Source organism: Pseudophryne corroboree, chromosome 9 (assembly GCF_028390025.1).
Source record: "Pseudophryne corroboree isolate aPseCor3 chromosome 9, aPseCor3.hap2, whole genome shotgun sequence".
Lineage (NCBI taxonomy): Eukaryota > Metazoa > Chordata > Amphibia > Anura > Myobatrachidae > Pseudophryne > Pseudophryne corroboree.
Genome location: NC_086452.1, coordinates 284,852,263 through 284,852,719, shown reverse-complemented (window position 1 = coordinate 284,852,719; position 457 = coordinate 284,852,263).

Genomic DNA, 457 nt, shown 5'->3' with positions numbered 1-457 from the left:
TCTCAAACCAGGTACTGGCCTGGCTCTACACTTTATAGCTTCCAAGATCAGATGAGATTGGGCATATTCACCACACTGAAAACAAATAAAAAATGATATATATAATATATATAAACTGCTCAAAAAAATAAAGGGAACACTTAAACAACACATTGTAACTCCACGTCAATCACACTTCTGTGAAATCAAACTGTCCACTTAGGAAGCAACACTGATTGACAATCAATTTCACATGCCGTTGTGCAAATGGAATAGACAACAGGTGGAAATTATAGGCAATTAGCAAGACCCCCCCCCCCCCCCCAAAAAAAATAAAGGAGTTGTTATGCAGGTGGTGACCACAGACCACTTCTCAGCTCCTATGCTTTCTGGCTGATGTTTTGGTCACTTTTGAAAGCTGGCGGTGCTTTCACTCTAGTGGTAGCATGAGATGGAGTCTACAACCCACACAAATGGC